Source organism: Babylonia areolata, chromosome 19, assembly GCF_041734735.1.
Source record: "Babylonia areolata isolate BAREFJ2019XMU chromosome 19, ASM4173473v1, whole genome shotgun sequence".
Taxonomy (NCBI): Eukaryota; Metazoa; Mollusca; class Gastropoda; order Neogastropoda; family Buccinidae; genus Babylonia; species Babylonia areolata.
In genome coordinates, this window is record NC_134894.1 from 60,747,186 (window position 1) to 60,759,685 (window position 12,500).

Genomic DNA, 12,500 nt, shown 5'->3' on the forward strand with positions numbered 1-12,500 from the left:
GATATCAATATCATTATTATCTGCCTTGACATCTGTATGGAAAATAGAACGGAACGGAAATAAATCAAGCTTTATATGACAACCCCACCGTGCAATAAACAAACGAATACAAACGAAATATAAAAAAAAAAACAACGAAAATTAACACAATTGAACTCACCCACCCATTCTGATAGGGATATTGTTCATCATCATCATCATCATCATCATTATTATTATTACTGTTGTTGTTATTGTCGTTGATATTGTTGTTGTTGTTATTGTCGTTGATATCAATATCATTATTATCTGCCTTGACATCTGTATGGAACAGAACAGAATAGACCGGAACAGAATAGGAGAGAGAGAGAGTGAGAGAGAGAGAGAGAGAGAGGGGGGGGAACAGACAGACAGAGGGAGAGAGAGAGACAGACAGACAGACAGGCAGACAGAGAGAGAGAAGGAGAGAGAGAGACAGACAGACAGACAGGCAGACAGAGAGAGAGAAGGAGAGAGAGACAAACAGAGACAGAGAGAGAGACAGACAGCGAAAGACAGAGAAAGAGAAAGAGGCAGAGACAGAGAGAGAGAGACAGAGAAAGAGAGAGTGAGAGATAGAGACATACAGACAGACACAGACAGATAGGGAGACGGACAGAAACAGAGACAGACAGACAGACAGAGTAAACGGGTACGCGCGAGCGCGCACGCTCCCGGCAATGCGCACGGCGCGCGCATGTGTGCACGTCAGTGTGGGGTGTGCATGTGCGCGCGTGTGCGTGTGCGACAGCGGTGCGAACCCCGTACCAAAGTGTGACGCCCCCCTCCCCCACTAGTTAACACCCCCCGGTGGGGAAAGAGACACCTTGGTTGGTTGGTCACCAGTTTAACACCCTTTCACTCGAGTGACTTTCGACGGAATGGGGGGTGGGGTGGGGGTGGGGGCGTGGGGGGGGGATGTTGAGAGAGTGTGATACTTTGTGATACCAAATTCCCTTGATGATAAGACGATATAATAACCCGGCCCCGCGCGTACACGTACGTAAAAGAACCTACGGCAACAAAAAGTTTATCCCTGACAACAATTTACGCACACGTGTTTAATCTTCTGTGTGCGTTCACCATTGTGTACTTATTTGAGTTGATTTTTTTTTTTTTTTTTAATATGAATAATTTTGAAAGAGGACAACACTTTTATTGCCATGGGTTCTTTTCCAGTGCGCCAAGTGCCTGCTGCAGCACACACACGGGGACCTCGGTTTATCATCTCATCCCAACGACTAGACGCTCAGATTGATTTTTTTCCCAAACTTTTTTTTTTTTTTTTGCATGTTCCCGGACTTTCTTGGGTCGACCACCGTTTTATTTTGTACATGAATTCATTATAACAATTCAGAGTAGATGGAAAAGAAAGGGGAATAAAATTGGGAGAACAGCACAAGAGCAGGATTCGAACCCAGACCCTCCCTCTCAGGCACTGATCTGGCACCAAGCTGAGCGTCTTGGCCACCCTGCCACCTGCCACCTCGCGGGGATCGAACACAGGAAACTCGAGGAGGGAATTAATCACCTTCCAAAACATTCGGCCACGGCACCCAGGCTGACAGACCCAGATGAATGGCGATGGCTCCTTTGTAAGTGTAACAAAAAGAAAGTCTCCATGTCTGTGGCTCTAATCGATCGCTTCACACTGGGCTGAGAGGAGTGGGGGGGGAGGGGGAGGAGGAGGGGGTGCGGGGGAGGGGGAGGAGGAGGATGGGGTGGGGTGGGGGAGGGGGGTGGATGAACAACGACAACACGCCATGCGTCTGATTAGAGCTTTTCTTTCCGGTTTCCGCTGCCCTGGACTTTGAAATGGGCGACAACGACGACGTTTGCGGCCGCCGAATTGTTTGGGAGCTGAACGTCTTGGGTTGGGTTGGGTTGGGTTGGGTTGTCGGTGGCTAACTTTCGAGCCTTCAGACAAGAGGTCTTCTTCTTCTTCTTCTTCTTCCATTGATGCTCAGCGGTCATAACTTTGACCATTACTAGCGACGGGCGCAATAGCCGAGTGGTTAAAGCGTTGGACTTTCAATCTGAGGGTCCCGGGTTCGGATCACGGTGACGGCGCCTGGTGGGTAAAGGGTGGAGATTTTTACGATCTCCCAGGTCAACATATGTGCAGACCTGCCAGTGCCTGAACCCCCTTCGTGTGTATACGCAAGCAGAAGATCAAATACGTACGCTAAAGATCCTGTAATCCATGTCAGCGTTCGGTGGTTTATGGAAACAAGAACATACCCAGCATGCACACCCCCCGAAAGCGGAGTATGGCTGCCTACATGGCGGGTTAAAAACTGTCATACACGTAAAAGCCCACTCGCGTATAATACGAGTGAACCTGGGAGTTGCAGCCCACGAATGCAAAAGAAAAAAAAAGAAAAAAGAAAAGACCATTACTAGCATTTTTTTTTTTTACTGTGTGTGTGTGCGTGCTGGGTATTTTCGTGTTTCCATAACCCACCGAATGCTGACATGGGTTACAGGATCTTTAACGTGCGTATTTGATCTTCTGCGTGCGTATACACACTTAGGGGGTTCAGGCACTAGCAGGTCTGTATATTATGCTGACCTGGGAGATCGGAAAAAATCTCCACCCTTTAACCCACCAGGCGCCGTTACCGTGATTCGAACCCGGGACCCTCAGATTGAAAGTCCAACACCTAAACCACATGGCTATTGCGTGGATGTGACAACTGATGCCCAGTTGTGAATGACCTGGGCAACTGCACAATTTATAACGACTTGCATGTTGTTGATGAACAAGTTCAGGACAGTTCCAAAATAATCCGTAGCAACTTACACGTGGCTGTTGATGATTGACTCATGGACATTTAGATCATTTGTATTTGTATTGTATTTCTTTTTATCACAACAGATTTCTCTGTGTGAAATTCGGGCTGCTCTCCCCAGGGAGAGCGCGTCGCTACACTACAGCGCCACCCTTTTTCTTTTGTATTTTTCCTGCGTGCAGTTTTATTTGTTTTTCCTATCGAAGTGGATTTTTCCACAGAATTTTGCCAGGAACAACCCTTATGTTGCCGTGGGTTCTTTTACGTGCGCTAAGTGCATGCTGCACACGGGATCTCGGTTTATCGTCTCATCCGAATAACTAGCGTCCAGACCACTACTCAAGGTCTAGTGGAGGGGGAGAAAATATCGGCGGCTGAGCCGTGATTCGAACCAGCGCGCTCAGATTCTCTCGCTTCCCAAGCGGACGCGTTACCTCAAGGCCATCACTCCACTGTATAACAACTCATACAAGGTTGGAAACAACCAAAGCATGGACATTTATAGAATTAAAAAAAACAAAAAACGACTTGCACATGGTTGTAAACAACTAACCCACGTGCACGTAGACAATCTATAACAATAACTAAACAAACACATCAATAATGTGTGGGCATTTCCATACACAGTGTTACGAACGACCAGCTTAAGGGCATTTGCACGATCTATAAACTCCTCACATTGTTATCGCGACAAACTTATGGACATTTCAAAAGACAAACCTATATCAACTCAACATGGCTGTTTGTCAATGACCAACTTACGGGTTGGAAATAACCAAAATTCGGACATTTACACAGTCTGAATCTGGACGTCTGAAAGAAAGTCCCCAAAGTGTGCAGGGCGGGTCAGAGACTCCACGGCCACAAGCAATAACGATGCCTCAATATTACCCCGGGACGCCAAGTCGATAATCCTTTTGTTGATCAGACAGCCTGCATCACAAAAGGCTTGCTTCCTTGACGTGAAAGAAAAAGCTCCATCCATCAGGTGACATCGTGAAGCAATGCAACCGACGCAAAATGTTGCTGGCAAGTCGTTTTTCGAGGAAAACGATCACAATTCTTATATATATATATATATATATATATATATATATATATATATATATATATATATATGTGTGTGTGTGTGTGTGTGTGTGTGTGTGTGTGTGTGTGTGTGTGTGTAATAGAACAGAATAGAATATGTCTTTATTACCAAGTGTACCGGGGTCACAAGGAATATTGGTGGTGATAGTACATAACAAGATACGAACATAAATCGAAAATCATACACAAACACAGATACAGTAGAAATTAGGATATATACAAGTGCATACCAATATAAAAAACTTGTGCATACTCACACATGCACGCACTGCACACACACACACATGTATGCACACACACACACACACACACACACACACACACACACACACGTTTGAACAGAAGCTGCATATTACATGTGGATGGGGCTCATGACTAGATCTTCGGGTAGATGGTTGTTGGTTGCACAATTCTATTTATATTAATATATATCTATATATCTATATATATATACATATATAAGAAATGTAATAACAGGTTCTGTTTTCTGTCTTTGTGGAGTTGATAATCCTATGTACACGTTCGTGTTGACCATTAGGCAGCCACACTTTGTGATCGGGAGGGTTGCGTTCTGGGCGTTTTTGCAAGACCTGAGATCTGTAATGCGGGCTACTGAGAGTGAACAAATTTGTCTGTGATCTGCTGCGTGTGCACGTGTTGTGTTGTGTTGTGTTGTGTTGTGTTTTATTGGAATATGTTATGTTGTACTGTATTGTTGTAGTATGTGTTGTGTTGTGTTGTGTTGTGTTGTGTTGTGTTGTTGTAGTATGTGTTGTGTTGTGTTGTGTTGTTGTAGTATGTGTTGTGTTGTGTTGTGTTGTGTTGTGTTGTGTTGTGTTGTGTTTTATTGGAATATGTTGTGTTGTGTTGTGTTGTGTTGTGTTTTATTGGAATATGTTGTGTTGTGTTGTGTTGTGTTGTGTTGTGTTTTATTGGAATATGTTGTGTTGTACTGTATTTTTGTAGTATGTGTTGTGTTGTGTTGTGTTGTGTTGTGTTTTATTGGAATATGTTGTGTTGTGTTGTGTTGTGTTGTGTTTTATTGGAATACGTTGTGTTGTACTGTATTTTTGTAGTATGTGTTGTGTTGTGTTGTGTTGTGTTTTATTGGAATATGTTGTGTTGTGTTGTGTTGTGTTGTGTTGTGTTGTTGTAGTATGTGTTGTGTTGTGTTGTGTTGTGTTGTTGTAGTATGTGTTGTGTTGTGTTGTGTTGTTGTAGTATGTGTTGTGTTGTGTTGTGTTGTGTTTTATTGGAATATGTTGTGTTGTGTTGTGTTGTGTTTTATTGGAATATGTTGTGTTGTGTTGTGTTGTGTTGTGTTGTTGTAGTAGTATGTGTTGTGTTGTGTTGTGTTGTGTTGTGTTGTACTGTATTCTTGTAGTATGTGTTGTGTTGTGTTGTACTTTGTTGTTGTGCTGTATTCCAGTTTGTACTGTATTGTACTTGGGTGTATGTGTGAATGTGTGTCTTCATGTTTTACATTTATTTGCTTATTTATCATCATTGTTGTCTTATTTATTTATTTATTTATTCATTTATTATTATTATTATTATTATTTACTACTACCTTTTTCTATATTATAATTATTATTTATTTATGTAAGCTTATCTATTATTTATTCACCTTTTTTTTCTCAAGGCCTGACTAAGCGCGTTGGGTTACGCTGCTGGTCAGGCATCTGCTTGGCAGATGTGGTGTGGCGTATATGGTTTTGTCCGAACGCAGTGACGCCTCCTTGAGCTACTGAAACTGAAACTGAAACTGTATTGTACTGTGTTGTTGTGTTGTGTTGTGTCACGTTGCACCGTGTTGTAGCATTCTTGTAGTGCAGTGTATTGTGTTAAATTGCATTATATTGTAGTTTAGATTACTTTGATTATTGGGTTTTTTTTTTTCCCTTTCTGTTCCATTTTATTTGTTTTGCACCATTTTTTTTTAAATCCCGATTCATACCTAGTTCGTCACTAGAGCTTTAGAGCTAATGACATTAAACATTAAGTGTTCAGTGTTGTCTCTCTCTCTCTCTCTCTCTCTCTCTCTCTATATATATATATATATATATATATATATGCATAATGGAATTCGGATGAGACGATAAACCGAGGTCCCGTGTGCAGCATGCACTTAGCGCACGTAAAAGAACCCACGGCAACAAAAGGGTTGTTCCTGGCAAAATTCTGTAGAAAAATCCACTTCAATAGGAAAAACAAAACAAAAAAAAACAAACAACTGCACACAGGAAAAAATACACACAAAAAAAAAAGGGTGGCGCTGCAGTATGGCGACGAGCTCTCCATGGGGAGAGCAGCCCGAATTTCACACAGAGAAATCTGTTGTGATAAAAAGAAATACAAATACAAATATTCCTATGTATAGGACTATAGTCCTATGTATATAGACGCTCTTTGACCACAAAAACAACAACAAAAGAAAAAAAAAACACATTGGCACCATGTGTTTGCTCACAATGCAGTGACGCACGCACACACGTACTTTATCAGTCACAGTCCTTCATTATGTCAGCTCCACTGCTTTTCACTGTTCGTTTACCCCTGCCCGCCACACAGACTCACACACGCACGCACGCACACACACACACACACACACACACACACATATAGATATATATATATATATATATATATACATGCAGATATGTGTATATATATATATATATATTATACGCACACACACTCCACAAACACAGTCTCACACACACACACACACACACATCCACCCACGTGCTCACACACATACACACACACACACACACACACATACACACACACACATGTGCGCGCGCACACACACACACACACATACATACACACACACACACACACACAAATACACACACACACACACACACACACACACACACACATACACGCCCCAGGTGATTTGTTGTGTGTCAGACAGCAGCCATGCTGAACGGAGGTCACTTCCCCATCCAGCAGTATGTCTGTCTGTCTGTCTGTCTGTCTCTCACTCCCTCTCTCCTTCTATCTCTCTCCCTCCGTCTCTGTCTGTCTGTCTGTTTCTCTCCCCCCCTCCCTCTCTCCCTTCCTCTCTCTCTCTCCTTCCCCCCTGTCTCTCCCTTACTCTCTTTATCTCCTTTCCTCTCTGTCTCTCCCTTCCTCTCTCTCCCACTCCATGTTTCTGTCTCTCTCTCCCTCCCTGTGTGTGTGTGTGTGTGTGTGTGTGTGTGTGTGTGTGTGTGTGTGTGTCTCCCAACCTCTCTCTCTGTCCCTCTCTCTCTCCCTCCCTGTCTGTCTCCCCCTCTCTCTTCCCCCCTCTCTCTCTTTTCTCCTCTCTCTCTCACTCTCTCTCTCTCTCCCCACGCAACAAAACCAACCCCAACACCAACACCAACAGCAGACATCATCAACAGCAAGAGCTGCCCCAGTCCATAACGTGGCTGGTGAAATATGCATGATGTGTCAGGGCCGGGCTCTAAACGTGGTGACATTTCTCCCCCCCCCCCCCACGCCCCCCACACCCTCCCTGTGTGCCGGTCGCTGGTGACAGTGACAGTGGTAGCACGTGCAATCCGTTTCTCATCGATCACCCGACCACACACACACACAGCCAGTGAAGTGAGAAGAAGAAAGAAGAAGGAGACACACACACAGCCCGCGTTCGTTGCGTGCTGTTACGTGAACTCCCCTGACTTTGTTAATCAGCAGGATCGGGCTGTGTAATTGGTGCCAGTGTTTTGTTGTATTGGGAGACGGGAGATGTGGAGAGGTGAATGAATAATGATCAAGCTTCTCTGTATCTTGTCTCTGTCTCTGCGAAGTGACGTAATTTAGCAGCCCTTTTTTGTTTTTATCAAGTAGTAGGAGAGAACGTGAACGTGAACTATTTGTTCTTTATCACGCCATCGCCACTTGTGAAGGAAGGGAGGGGGTGGGGGGGTGGGAGGGGGGAGCGTCGGGAGGGGGTGGGGGGTTACATGCACTTTAAAAGTACCATCACAGCCCCAGCAAAAAGTTATGTCCCTTCAGCGCATACAAAAACTCTGCTGCCCGACTCGTCCTCAGAAAGAAAAGATCTGAGCACATCACTCCTCTTTTGCGACACCTCCACTGGCTCCCTGTCTCACACAGAATAAAGTATAAGATCAGTACTCTATGTTTTAAATGTTTTCATAAATCTGCCCCTTCCCATCTTTGTGGCTGCTTTCACCTCTACACTCCATCTCGCTCTCTACGATCGGCTTCGGATCCACTCTGTTTACGCATACCCAGATTCAAACTCTCGACTGTTGGACGCCGTTCTTTCTCTGTCTCTGGACCTTGCATTTGGAATGAACTTCCTCTTTCGCTTCGTCAGGTCTCTGCACTCAGCTCTTTCAAGTCTGGCCTTAAAACCCACCTCTTCCCAAGATAGCCTCCCTATCCTGCCTCTTCCTTGTCTTCAGTTTTAGATTTATGCGTGCGTGAGAATGACTGGTGAGAAAGCGCTTAGTCTTTGCACAAGATTCAGCGCAATATAAATATTATTATTATCATTATTATTATTATTATGTATGCGTATCAACGGTCATGTCAAACGCAATTTTATTATTATTATTATTATTATTATTATTATTATTATTATTATTATGTATGCGTATCAACGCTCATGTCAAACGCAATTTTATTATTATTATTATTATTATTATTATTATTATTATGTATGCGTATCAACGCTCATGTCAAACGCAATTGAAACTGCATACGTTAAAGCCGACTTTGTTAATTTATCAGCCGGATCTTTTGTATAATTGGTGCTGCTGAATTTGTATTGACGGGGGAGGCGGGGGACGGGGGGCGGGGGGGGGGGGGGAGTGGTTGTTGGATAATTATCTGGCTTTTTGAGAAAAGAAAATCTTTCTTTGATCTACTTCCTTATCCTGTTGAGATGCAATGTCCGTTCCCGTTTGTGTGTGTGTGTGTGTGTGTGTGTGATAGAGAGTGTGTGTGTGTGAGATATATATATATATATATAGAGAGAGAGAGAGAGAGTGTGTGTGTGTGTTTGTGAGAGACAGAGAGAGAGAGACAGAGAGAGAGAGAGACACAGAGAGAGAGAGAAAGAGAGAGAGTGTGTGTGTGTGTCCGAGTGTGTGTGTGTGTGTGTGTGTGTGTGTGTGTGTGTGAAAGAGAGAGATAGATAGATAGATAGATAACGAGAGAGAGAGAGAGACAGGGTGTGTGTGTGTGTGTGTGTGTGTGTGTGTGTGTGTGTGTGTGAAAGAGATAGAGATAGATAGATAACGAGAGAGAGAGAGAGAGACAGGGTGTGTGTGTGTGTGTGTGTGTGTGTGTGTGTGTGTGTGTGTGTGTGTGTGTGTGTGTGAGTGTATGTGTATGTATGTATGTGTGTGTGCGCGCGCGCGCGAGCGCGCGCGTGCACGCGTACTTGTGCACCATCCCCCCCCCCATTCCCCTACCACCCTTCCACCAACAACCCACACACAGATGTTTAGATAAAACCAGTATTGTTTTTTTTTTTTGTTTTTTTTCCTCACAATTTACGTGGACTCAATCGCAGTGAAAATCTTCACTAATCGATCACACATCTACAGCGGCGCACGTGGTAGGCGGGCATCAGCTGTGTTTGCTGAAATCGAGCTGGGCTGTCATCACACACAGCTGATGCACGTGTGAAGAGAAAGGCTGACTGTCTCGCCCAGGTAAATAGATCTCTCTCTCTCTCTCCCTCCCCCCCTCTCTCTCTCTCTCTCTGTGTGAAGCGACCCGGACGCATAATGTTGATTTATGATGTATAATAACCCTGCATGGTGCATATATATATATATATATATATATATATATATATATATATATGATACCCTGCGGATAATTGTGCAATTGAAGAAAAAACCGGAGGATTGGCAGGATATTAAAAAACTGCGAGCGTTAATATTTCGATGTGATTATTGACAGTGATTGTCAACTTGTCTGTCCGTCTGTCTCTGTCTCCCTCCCTCCACCCCTCCCCCCTCTCTCTCACTATCTACGCGTGCATTTGTCAGTGTATGCGTGTTCGTAAGTTCTTTTATTAAACGTCTCGCCACAATTGCGATTGTAGACGAAAATCCACCCCCTCAACCAACCAACCCTTGCGTTATCTATCACACCTTTTCACCTCCTTCCTATCTGTATTAACTCTCTCCATACGAACGGCGAAAGAGACGACGTTAACAGCGTTTCACCCCAATTACCACCATCAAACTATTGCAAGCGGAAGGCTCTTATACTGAAGAGGTGAATGTTGACAAAGAATGCCACAATTCTGACGACGGAAGCTAAAGGTTGGGTCATTCAGACACCCACTGGACATCCGAGGGGTCTGTGTAGAGGAGAAGAGAGGACTGACCGTACTGAGTGAGTTAAAATATGTATACGTAAAAACTAAAAAATAAATAAAGTTAATTATATATATATATATATATATATATATATATATATATATATATATATATATATATATACACACACACACTACCAAAGCCAACTGGTAGAACTATGGCACAGAGTCAATACTGCTTCCAAATTAAACTGAACTATTTCAAACAGATGTTGGTCATAATAACTTTTCCAATGGAAACAGATGGGGTGTTTTTGTGTTGTTGTTTTTTGCTACAATATACTGCACTGTGGTGGTGTTTTTTTTCTGTACTGTTATCTACTGTACTTTACTGTGCTGTGCTATACCATACTGCATGCTAAATACTGTTTTTGTACAGCAATGTATCGTACTGTAACACACCGCACCACACTTCTCTACTCTATTCTATTCTTCCACACCAAACCACGTAACACAACACGACACGACACCTCATTTCACTATACTATACTATACTATACTATGATATGCAATGCTATACTATGCTATGCTATACTGTACTCTGCTCTGCTATACAATACTATACTACGTGACACCATACCAAACCATACCATACTATAGTATACTGTTCTGAACTGTACCGTACAGCACCGCACTATACTATAGTACACTATACTATACTAACTATACTATACTATACCATACCACACCATATACTATACTACACTATACTACATGACACCATACCATACCATACCACACCATATGCTATACTATACTATGCTACGTGACACCATACCATATACTATACTACACTATACTATACTACGTGACACCATACTATAATATACTACGTCACACCACACCATATACTATACTACACTATACTATACGACGTGACACCATACTATACAATACTATACTACGCCACACCAAACCATATACTATAAAATACTACACTACTCTATACAACGTGACACCATACCGTATACTATACTACATGACACCATATACTACACTACATGACATCATACTATACTACACTACATGACACCATACTATACTACGTCACACCACACAATATACAAAACTACACTGTACAATACTACGTCACACCATACCATATACTATAGTACGTCACACCACACCATATACTATACGACACCATACCATACTATATTATACTACAGTGCGGCGAACTTACATAAGATCTACAAAAACGACACGTCACAATCCCAGGGCACTGGCAGTGTAGTTGGCCACACTGCATATCATGCATTATTCTTGTATACACAATCCATCGCCTTGTGCGACTGCATTCATTTGTGGGCCACTGGGCATTTCTGTGTGTCTGACATATACACGCCTCTGTGTGTGTGTGTGTGTGTGTGTGTGTGTGTGTGTGTGTGTGTGTGTGTGCCTGCCTCTCTCTCTCTGCCTCTCTCTCTCTCTCTGTCTCTCTCCGTCTCTGTCTCTTTCTCTGTCTCTCTCTCTCTCTGTATGTCTGTGTGTGTCTCTCTGTCTCTGTCTCTTTCTCTCTCTCTGTCTCTCTCTACCTCTATATCTCTGTCTCACTCTGTCTCTGTCTCCTATCTCTATCTCTCTCTATCTGTCTCTCACTCTGTGTGTGTCTCTCTGTGTGTCTCTGTCTCTTTCTCTGTGTCTCTCTCTATCTCTCTCTGTCTCTGTCTGTCTGTCTGTCTGTCTCTTGGAGGGCGGCCATCGTGTCCGAAGAGGCCTTTTTCGATGCTGATACTAGATTTCCGTGGATACAGCATAACATATCGGGTTGATACAGATGTATGTATGTATGTATGTATGTATGTATGTATGTATGTGTGTGTGTGTATGTATGTATGTATGTATGTATGTGTGAGCATGAGTGGGTGCGTGCGTGTATATGTAAATATGTGTGTAAATATGTGTGTGTGTTTCTGTCTGTATGCGTGCGCGCATATGTGTGTGTGTGTTCATGTGTGTGTGTGTGTGTGTGTGTGTGTGTGTGTGTGTGTGTGTATGCGTGCGCGCATGTGTGTGTGTGTGTGTGCGCGCGCATGTGTGTGTGTGTGTGTGTGAATGTGGGGTGCCGGCTACCGACAGCTGTACCTACAATTTATATACATACGAATCGAAAGAAATCTATAATATAGCTGACGTAGAGTGGATGGCGAGATTTTCATGGATCACTTTCCAGCTTTTGTGGTCCACATTTCGAGAAAGAGAGAGAGAGGGGGGGAAAGAGAGAGGAGAGGGAGAGAGAG

At 43.2% G+C, this 12,500-nt stretch overlaps 1 protein-coding gene and 1 non-coding gene across 2 annotated transcripts in view; one reads left to right on the top strand and one right to left on the bottom strand.

Annotated features, from left to right (window-relative positions):
• Window positions 1-12,500, bottom strand: part of LOC143294391 (sodium/potassium/calcium exchanger 5-like) — a 132,507-nt gene that overhangs the window by 71,806 nt on the left and 48,201 nt on the right. The window lies entirely within an intron of this gene.
• LOC143294421 (small Cajal body-specific RNA 2) lies at window positions 9,164-9,357 on the top strand. The gene has a single exon (XR_013056906.1).